The sequence below is a fragment of the Sus scrofa genome, chromosome 14, assembly GCF_000003025.6.
Source record: "Sus scrofa isolate TJ Tabasco breed Duroc chromosome 14, Sscrofa11.1, whole genome shotgun sequence".
Lineage (NCBI taxonomy): Eukaryota > Metazoa > Chordata > Mammalia > Artiodactyla > Suidae > Sus > Sus scrofa.
In genome coordinates, this window is record NC_010456.5 from 7,614,071 (window position 1) to 7,623,544 (window position 9,474).

A 9,474-nucleotide genomic window follows, 5' to 3' on the forward strand; every position below is an offset into this window, starting at 1 on the left:
ATCTGGAGGCGAGGCCCAGTCATCTGTATTTTAATAAGCCTGCCATGTGATTTCGGTACATGCTCATTTGCATGCTAGATCCCAAGATATAGTATAAAATACTAGGGGAGGTTTGGACCAGGTAAAGTGAAGAAGAAAGGGACTAGACAGAAGTGCATTCATATTGAGAGCTTGAGAGGAGAAGCGAGACGTCAAACCCATTAGGTAGGCAGAACTGCAGCCTGTAGAGCCATGAAGCCCAAGAGGTCGGGAGCGTGGCTGGAGAGGGGACAGTGAGGGGGCCACCAGAGAAGGCTGTTCCATTTGCTGGAAGAATGAGTAGAAATCATCAGACACAAGTTTCCAATGGCAGTGATAACGCACAGGTGAGAATCCTCAACCTAGACTTCCAAGTCCTGGACCACGTATGAATTATGAGATCTTGGGCGAGTCATTAACTTAAACAGCTTCTATTTTTCTCAAAGGCAAAATGGAGATTATGTTCCCAGCTATTTGGGTTGTTGCGAGGATTCAATGACATCATCCAAGTTGAAGGCTAAGCGAATGGCCTCGCATGTTAAAAGAGTTGATAAAAGTCAGCTGTTAATGGTTTTTTTTCTTTTTTGGCCACCCCCACTGCACATGGATGTTCCCGGGCCAGGGATTGAATCCAAGGTGGAGCTGTGACCTAAGCCGAAGCTGTAGCTGCAGCAGTACTGGATCCTTAGTCCGCTGTACTGGGTCAGGCATCGAACCCATGCCTCCACAGAGACAAGCCGGATCATTCACCCACTGTGCCATAGTGGGAACTCCTGTTACTATTATTATTATTTTTTGTCTTTTTGCCTTTTCTTGGGCCGCTCCCACGGCACGTGGAGGTTCCCAGGCTAGGGGTCGAATAGGAGCTGTAGCCACCGGCCTACACCAGAGCCACAGCAACGCGGGATCCGAGCCGCGTCTGCAACCTACACCACAGCTCAGATCCTTAACTCACTGATCGAGGCCAGGGACTGAACCCGCAACCTCATGGTTCCCAGTCAGATTCATTAACCGCTGAGCCACGACGGGAACTCCATTCCTGTAATTTTTAAAGCAACTTCTTGTCTGGTAGGAGAAGGTAAGTCAAGAGAGAAGACAGCATTTCTATAAATATCTTTCCTAGCCACACCCCACCCTCCACAGACGTGACGGATAATTAACGTTCACTGTGAATGAGTCTGTCCTTCACTTTCGTTATGGGCTCAATAGTTGTTCAGTCGTCAGAATGTTCTTTGTATCTGCACCTTCATGAAAGCGTCTTTGGATGAGAAGCTGGGCGTCAGGGGCAGTGATTTCTTAGCTCTTGACCTAGAGCCCAGCACAGTCCCATGGCTGCAGTCTTTAGAAGGCATTTTATAAATGAACAAACCCTGACTTTCCTCATTCACACAGGGAAACTTATGCAGGCCCAGCAGATGTGGTGCATCCAACACAGACAGTGGCATAAAAATGACAAGCAGTGCAGCATCTGCTTTCCCACTTAACTTCTCAGTGTCCAGGGAGGCAGAGACAGGTGTTGTCGCCCCTCAAGGCTTAGCCTAGTGCAGAAAAAGTTTTCCAAATACATAGGGATGTCAGGTCAGGCTCAGATGTGTCCCCCCCTCCCCTCCTGACCCCCCTGGAAGGGACCCCTGTGTACAGCTGGATTCGTCTTCCCTGCGGGGGAGGAGCCTGACCTCCTGACCTGCCAGGCTGTTGCTTGTTGTGTCTCTAAACAGTATATTCTGACCCTGTTTCCTTGGCCCAGAGCTCCTGCAACTCCCGCTCTGCATGGGGACTTAGGTCCAGAGGTTTATGTTTCTTCCTGCTCTATCCCTTAGTATAAAGATATAAACCCAAAGATAATTTATTGCATTCGGAGTAGATAAGCAATGAGGTCCTGCTGTATGGCACAGGGTACTATAGCCAATCACTTGTGATGAAACATGATGGAAGATAATATGAGAAAACGAACATATATATATATATATATATATATATATATATATATATATATAATTTGACTCTTTCCTGTGTTGTCATTGTTGTTTTTTACTGTAACGATCTTAGGTTAAAAAGTTTTGTGAACATTTTATTTAGCTTCTCTAGAGTTAGTTTCAAATACAAAATCCCCAGAATGGCATGACCGTGTTAGGAGGTTTGGACAACTTTATGATTAAATAAGTATTTCTTAAGGTGACAATGCTTCCTGATAGAGATAATCCATTTGTGCTCTCTCTGCAGAATATACCCATACATCTGTTTCTAGAGTGCATCCTAGTCAATGATGGGGGGTACAGAAGCCATCCCCAAGAGCCCCCCTTTTATTGAAGTGTAGTGGATTTACAGTGTTGCGTCAGTTTCAGGAGATTACAGCACAGTGATTCAGTTATACGTACATATACATATACATGTACGTATAACTGAATATACATATTCTTTTTCAGATTCTTTTCCCTTATAGGTTATTACAAAATTTTGAGTCTACTTCCCTATGCTATATAGTAGCTCCTTGTTGGTTACCTATTTTATATATAGCAGTGTGTATATGTTAATCCCAAACTCCTGATTTCTCTCTCCCCCTCCCCCACTGTCCCCTTTGACAACTATGTTTGTGGTCCATGTCTGTGGATCTATTTCTTTTTTGCGTATAAGTTCAGTTGTATCTTTTTTGTTTAGATCTCACATATAAGCAATATCACATGGTATTTGTCTTTGTCTGGCTCGCTTCACTTAGGATGAGAATCTCTAGGTCCCAAGAGTCCCTTAATTCAGAACTCCTTGAAGAATCTGAAGACATTCATCAGATTGTCACCAGTTGGGACACAATCGGTCTCTGCGTTTCTGAACAATAAAATAGATTATTAACAGAAATGGTGCCTTCCCCCAGGTCATGAAACCAAAATCCCAAAACCATGGCTCCCATCGGAGCAAAGAGGCAACACAGCTCCAGGAGGTCCTTGCTTTGATGCCAAATGAGACTATGAGATCTCCAAACCTTTAAAAAAAAAAAGAAGGCCTGTATTAGCTTTTATTGCTCCTCTAACAAGTTCCCACAAAGTTAGTGGCTTACAATGATGCAAATTATGTTACAGTTGGGCAGAAGTCTGGACATGGTCCTAATAGCTGGGCCAAAATCTACAAGGCTGCATTCTTGTCTGGAGACTCTAGGAGGCGATGCTTTTCCTTGCTTTTTCCAGCTTCCAGAGGCTGCCCACATTCCTTGGTTGGGCGTGATCTCCTTTTTCCACCTTCAAAGCTAGCCACGTTACATTTCTCTCTTCTGCTGTCAACTCTCTCTCTCTCTCCCTCTTTCTGGCTGTAGTCTGCAAAGGTTCTCTGCTTTATTTATTTTTATTATATATATTTTTTCAAATCAAAGTACAACTGATTTACAATATTGTGCCAATTTCTGCTGTACAGCAAAGTGACCCAGTCACACATATATACACATTCCCTTTCTTATATTATCTTCCATCATGTTCTATTCCAAGAGACTGGTATAGTTTCCTGTGCTGTACAGCAGGACCTCATTGCTTATCCATTCTAAGTGTAATCGTTGGCATCTACTAACCCCAAATTCCCAGTCCATTCCACTGGTTCTCTGCTTTTACAGACCTAATATGATTACGCTGGGCCTGCCTGGGTAATTCAAGACAATCTCCCCATCTCTAGGCCTTTAACCGTAATCACATCTATAAAGTCTATGTAACATATTCACAAGTTCTGGGGATTAACATGTGGACATTTTTGGAGGGAGGGGATTATTCTGCTTACTACAAGATCTAAAATGGACATATATTTTTAAATAAAAAATATACGCATTTCAGAACATATAACATTACTCGTTCACTTATATAATGAATGATTAAATTGGGTGACTCAAATACAAAAGTCAGTGTGAGCCTGGAGAACCATTCATCACCGAGTGGTACCCAGAGGACCTCCTCCGGGATGCCTCTCCATCACCCCTGATACCAAAGTTAAGCCCACATCGCTGGACTACTGAGACAGCCAGTCTCCCTTCTTGTCCAGATCCAGGCTCTGCACAAGTGCCTACCCTATTGGCAGGTGGTTGGGGCTGAGGGGTGGGATACCAGGCAAAGAGAGGGGACAGAAAAGCAGGAGGGAGACCCTGATACCTTGAGGGGCTGCTGAGGATGCAGCTGTTTACAGAGTTCCTTTTGCAAGAGCATTTTCTTCCTTGGTGGTCCTCATCCTTTCTCTTTCCCAAGCTGCTGGATTCTCCCCACCTAGATCTTGTGTTTAGGAAAAATTCCCCTGAAGAGGAGGCTCTCTGATGAATGATCTTGCCAACAGGTGGGGGGGGGGTGTAGCTGCAAGACTAGATTAACTGAGTTGTTTTTTTGTTTTGTTTTGTTTTGTTTTTTTTCTGTTTGTGACTAACAGGAATAGAAATACAAAAGCAGAGTAGAGAAGGGAATTCAAATTTCTTTCCAGAAACCCTGGAAGGGGAAGGTATGGGCTGAGAGAGGCCACCGTGTTCAGGGATATGGAGAAGATGGCAAATGGGCAGAGAATGAATGTCTTTGGAGATGCTACGATGGGTTCCGGGCCTGGGATTCAGGACCCACCCCTTTCAGCGGTCTCTTGAACCTTAGCCCTTTAGGGATCATGAGGCGTGTTGGCACCGGATCCTTTTCCGAGCGCTACAGAGAGGCTTCTGACTCACCACTAGATGGCGCCCGAACCGTGGAGCGCAGGAAGCGGGGCCAGAACCGGGTGAAGGTGAGGCTCCTTCGAGGAGCTGGGCGATCACCGGCTGCACGCAGTCACAGAGTTCCACCTGGTGAGACGCAGCCACTCCTGTCCCTGGTTTTGCTGAATTTCATTTTGGCATCCCCTAGAAGGCAGTTTTTGCTCTACTCTGTGGATCCAATCATAGGTTTAAAAAAAAAAAAAAAAGGCTCTTCTTCCTGCGGCTCAGGAAAGAAATTTTACCTGCTCTGTTGAAAATTGATTGTTTGGTAATTGTATTTTGCTTATTTGTTTATGGACAACACGGAGCTAGAGTGACTTGGGTTTGAGTTTTGGCTCTTATTTTCTGGGCAATCTTTTCTAGGGCTCAATTTTCTTACGTCAAAAAGAAAACAACTGGAGTTCCCATCGTGGCTCAGCGGAAGTGAATGACTAGCATCCACGAAGACGCAGGTTTGATCCCTGGCCTCAATCAGTGGGTTAAGGATCCGGCCTTGCCGTGAGCTGTGGTGTAGTTTGCAGACATGGCTCAAATCTGACATTGCTGTGGCTGTGGCATAGGCTGGCAGCTATAGCTGCAGCTCTGATTTGACCCCTAGTCTGGAAACCTCCATATGCTGCAAGTGAGGCCCTTAAAAAAAAAAAAAAAAAAAGGAAACGAACCATCCCTGCCTGATGGGGTTGTCGAAGAGTCCAATGTGACAAGACTGCCCCCTTGCATCTAGTATAGTGCCCAGAGCTTAGTAGGCACTTTCTGTCTCACTTCTTCTCCACATGGAGCGAGGGCCCCATCTCACTCACCTCCATACCCTCTCAGGTGTCTCAGTGCCTGGGGTGTGGATGGTAGACATTGTGAACAAATGAACAAACCATCTCACGAATAAAGCTGACTCACCTTGATTTTAATCCACTCATTTCCTGTTACTGAAATACAAAGTTTTGTGCAGCATTCAGAATATTATATCATACAGCTTCTGCCTACAGATTCTAACTGTCTCATTAAAGGAGGCAAGAGGAACAAAAACATATTTAAGGGTGAACATAGAAGCTAAAAAATGAAAAATGATTCAGAATGAATGATACAGACTGGTTATCATTAAGTTTACAGTTCCTCTGACAGTGCTCAGTTTCTCAAAATCTCTCATTCCTGGTGTTAGTTAACATCTGCTTTGTTTGTTGATAGTAGGCGGTTAGATTCTGATGTTTCGAAGGGGAAGAAGGGGACTCATCTGGGGGCAGGGACATTGTGTTTAAAAGGCAGACCTGGCTGGGAATCCAGTAGGCATCAGGAGAGCAGCAGGCTCCTGGGGATGAGATGGAGGTGACTGAAGACAGAAAAAAAGGGGTCCAAAATGGGAAGTAGGAGGGTGTCGAAGGCAACATTTAGCCCTTGTGCCATTTGGCTGAGGATTTCTTCCTCCTTCTGAGTGTGAACAAAGTCATAGAGTTTAAATCTGGGAGCTACTTAAAAATGATCTGACTTGCTCTCACACCCCAAATAGGAGCCTGTATATAGTATCTCTGACTAGAGGCATTCAAATCACCACTTAAACGCTTCTAAGGACAGGGAACTCACTGTCTTGGAGGAAAACCCTGCTTCTTCATTAGACGGATTGACTATAATTATTAGCTAAAAACCTCCCTCCAGCTTCTTCGCATTGGTGCTGATTCTGCTCCGGGGCCCCGCAGAGCACATGTCCTCCCTCTTCCAGAGGTCAGTTCTTCCAATTGCCAAGAGCTGCTTCCAATCACATCATCCCCAAACTTCCCCCACTACCTTCAGACATTTTCAAATGACCCTTGCCCCTCCTAGACCACAAACTATCTGGCACTGAAGGAGTGAGCCGTCAGGGAGAGGCCGTCTTGTGCCCTGGCTTCCCCCACTGCGCCAGCACTCAGCACTAGATGGCCCCACGGCCCCATTCTGGTGCTCTAGGTATTCAGGACGAACTTGACCATAACATGATCCCCCACTTCTCCTAAGAAGTTTCAGTGCCAACCCTATCATACCACACATCCCTGTGACCACCAGAAGTCCAAAGCCCTGCCTCTGCAGGGATTCAGTGCTGTCTGACCCTCATCCCCAGCTTGCTCTGTAGATACCCAATGTGGACATCCTGTGTTTTGCCCAGGATGTACCCTGCCCTCCCCCTCATGATGACAGCATTGAGGTTTTCTGCCGAAACACCATGCTATTACTTGCCAACATGAGGTTCTGGTGTGTTCCGTCCACCAGGGGTGGGCAGTGCACCCAGGCATGGCCACTTAGAGATCTCCTCGCACTAGCCGCCGTGGATGGTTCAGATTGAGTTTCCCAGGTATGGAAGGGAAGAAGCAGGCGCTGAGGGCCTTGTCCACCTGGAGCTGTTGGGAAGCCATCTGATGTTGGATGGGGGGAGGCTGCCTGAGAATAGAGGCTGCACAGAGGAGAGTGGACCAGAGAGACCCAGGGAGGGGAGGGGAGGCCCACTCCCGTAAGACCATGAATTTAATAAATGTTGTGTGTGTTTGGACTGATCCACTGACTGGCCATTCCCCTGCACCTCTCTCTCGTCCTCTCTCTCTCCCTCTCTCTCTCCCCCATCCCCCTGCCCCTTGGTCCTCCCTATTCCCTGAAACAAAGTGTACTGACATTAGGCTAATCAGTAACCCTCCTACGACCTCCAAGTGGTCAAGTGAAAGGAAGAGTCGCTTGTCTCTGAATTAAAAGCTAGAAATGATTAAACTTAGTGAGGAAGGCACATTGAAAGCTGAGACTGGACGAAAGCGAGGCCTCTCGGCCAGACAGCCAAGTCGTGAATGCTAAGGAAAAGTTCTTAAAGAAAATGAAAAAGTGCTACTCCAGTGAATACACAAGTGATCAGAGAGCAAAACAGCCTTATTACCGATACGGAGAAAGTTTCAGTGTCTGGATAGATGGTCAAACCAGCCACAACATTCCCTTTGGCCAAAACCTAATCCAGAGCAAGGGCCTAACTGCCTTTAATTCTGTGAAGGGTGAGAGAGGTGAGAAAGCTGCCGAAGAAAAGTTTGAAGCCAGCAGAGATTGGTTCGTGAGGTTTAACGCCGTAACACAAAAGCCAAAAGCACAATGGGAAGCAGCATGTGCTGGTGTAGAAGCCAAGGCAAGTCATCCAGAAGATCTGGCTGAGATCATTAATGAAAGTGAGTCTAAACAACAGCTTATCAATGCAGACAAAACAGCCTTATGTTGGAAGAAGATGCCAGCTAAGACTTTCATAGCTAGAGAGGGGAACTCATGCCTGGCTTCAAAGCTTCAAAGGGCAGGCTGACTCTCTTGGCAGGGGCTAACACAGCTGGTGACTTTAAGTTGAAGCCAGTGCTCATTTACCACTCCCCCCCCCCGCCCCCGCTCCCAAAATGCAAAAATCTCCTCTGCCTGTGCTCTACAAATGGAACAACAAAGTCTGGAGGACAACACATATCTTTATAAGATGGTTTACTGAATATTTTAAGCCCACGTTTGCGACCTCCTGCTCAGAAAAATATTACTCTTCCCTGACAATGCACCTGGTCACCCAAGAGCTCTGATGGAGGGGGACAATGAGATTAGTGATGTTTTCGCTCCTGCTAATGGATCAAGGAGTCATTCTGACTTTCAAGTCTTATTAAGAAACACATTTGGGGGAGTTCCTGCTGTGGCTCAGCCGGTTATGAACCCCACTAGTGTCCATGAGGATGTGGGTTTGATCCTTGGCCTTGCTCAGTGGGTTAAGGATCTGGCGTTACCCTGAGCTGTGGTGTAGGTTGCAGTTGTGGCTGGGATCTGGCATTGCTGTGGCTGTGGCATAGGCTGGCAGCTGCAGCTCCAATTTTACCCCCTAGTCTGGGAACTTCCATATGCCGTGGGTTCAGTCCTAAAATAAACAAACCAAAACCAAAAAGTCATTTTGTAGGGCTATAGCTGACACAGATAGTGATTCCTCTGCAGGATCTGGGCAAAGGCAATTGAAAACCTTCTAACAAGGATTTGCCATTTTAGATGCCATTAAAAATATCATGATTCATGGGAATGGGTTAAAATATCAACAGTAACAGGAATTTAGAAGAAGTTGATTCCAAACTTCATGGATAACTTTGAAAGTTCAAGCCTTCAGTGGAGGAAGTGGCTGCAGATAAGACAAGAGAACTAGATTTAGAAGTAGAGTCAGAAGATGTGACAAACTTGCTGCAATCTCATGATTAAACTTTAATGGATGAGGAGTTGCTTCTTATGGATAAGCAAGGAAAGTGGTTTCCTGAAATGGAACCTACTCTTGGTGAAGATGCTGTGAAGATTGTTGGAATGACAGCAAAGAATTGAGAATAATACAAAAACTTAGTAGATAAAGCAGTAGGATTTGAGAGGACTGACTCCAGTTTTGAAAGAATTGTGGGAAAATGCTATCAAACACCACTGCATGCTGCAGGGAGATTGTTTGTTAAAGGAAGAGTCAATCAATTCGGGCAGCTTTACTGTTGTCTCATTTTAAGAAGTTGTCACTGACACCCCAGCTGTTTGCAATCACCATTTGATCAGTCAGCAGCCATCAAATTGAGGCAAGACCCTCTACCAGCCAAAAGACTACGATTCAGATGGTGGTTAGCATTTTTTAACAACAAAGTGTTTGGTTTTGGGGTTTTTTGGTTTTGTTTTGCTTTTTTGGTTTTTTGCTTCTTAGGGCCGTATGGGTGGCATGCAGAGGTTCCCAGGCTAGGGGTTGAATCAGAGCTGTAGCCGCTAGCCTATGCCACAGC

General features: G+C 45.6%; 1 pseudogene; it reads left to right on the top strand.

Moving 5' to 3' along the window:
* LOC110256693 lies at positions 4,633–9,252 on the top strand (annotated as a pseudogene).